General features: G+C 35.4%; 1 long non-coding RNA gene across 1 annotated transcript in view; it reads right to left on the reverse strand.

Annotated features, from left to right (window-relative positions):
- LOC111382274 overlaps positions 1–730 on the reverse strand; it is a 7,177-nt gene extending 6,447 nt beyond the window's left edge. Inside the window, exon 1 of the long non-coding RNA XR_002700481.1 lies at positions 690–730. This is a non-coding gene — a long non-coding RNA (uncharacterized LOC111382274). The remainder of the gene's footprint in view (positions 1–689) is intronic.
- Between the last annotated feature and the right edge of the window lie 206 nt (positions 731–936).

Consider the following 936-nt stretch of genomic DNA (forward strand, 5'->3'; position numbering starts at 1 on the left):
CCATAAGTCTCGCTATCTCTCGAGTCCAATTATGAACGTCAACGTCATCCAATTGTTTTCGACAACCTAGTATTCCTTAGGATATATTTTCTAGGCCCGAGAGTTCATTAGGGGACATCTAAATGTTGAAATCACATTAAATACCGAAATGGACAGAATCTGTTTTCTAGGTTTCCATCACCGTCCACTCATTTTTCAAATTCTTTTTCATGTCCTTACCTACATTTAACGGCTCCCAAACTTTTATCACACACCTATAACATATATGTGAAGATAATCAGATCATAACATTGTGACAAATGAAGTGTTTGGAGCTTCAAAAACAGTCCATTTTCCACTACACAAAATCAGCCAGTTTTTCGCTTTGACTGTTTTCGGTTTCCTTTTTATTATTATGATACCATCAGAATCCTAGGCCATTAAAAATCATTTCTACACTCCCTACTTACATATAAAAACGTTCATATTGATATATATAAGTTAAACACTAAGTATCATCCCAAAATCAAGGTATAAATCACTCAATCCAGCAATTCCTCATCTCTGTCCAGATTAATTTCTTTCAAATTCTTGTCATTAATTACCCCTATTTAGGCATCATAACATCATTAACAACACTACAACTTAATCACAAACAACTTCAGATGTTCAAGAAATCATAAATTCCTTAAGAAATAATAGAAACAAACCTCAAAACTGTGGAGTAACAAAGCTGTTCAGAAATTCCAGCTTCTTGCTTCTAATTCTCTTTGGCTGTTTCACCCTCTTTTCACTTGGAATCACTTAGGGACGAGGTCAGGGAGCTAATATATTATCTAGGAGGTAAATGAGTGGTCATTAAATAGTTGAAGTCGTGCATATTACTTAAGGATTAAGAATGTCATGGGTTGCAGCCACCTCAAGCAATCAAGGTGAGTCACTAAGCTGGAGCTGTCA

The sequence above is a fragment of the Olea europaea genome, unplaced genomic scaffold (assembly GCF_002742605.1).
Source record: "Olea europaea var. sylvestris unplaced genomic scaffold, O_europaea_v1 scaffold2458, whole genome shotgun sequence".
Taxonomy (NCBI): Eukaryota; Viridiplantae; Streptophyta; class Magnoliopsida; order Lamiales; family Oleaceae; genus Olea; species Olea europaea.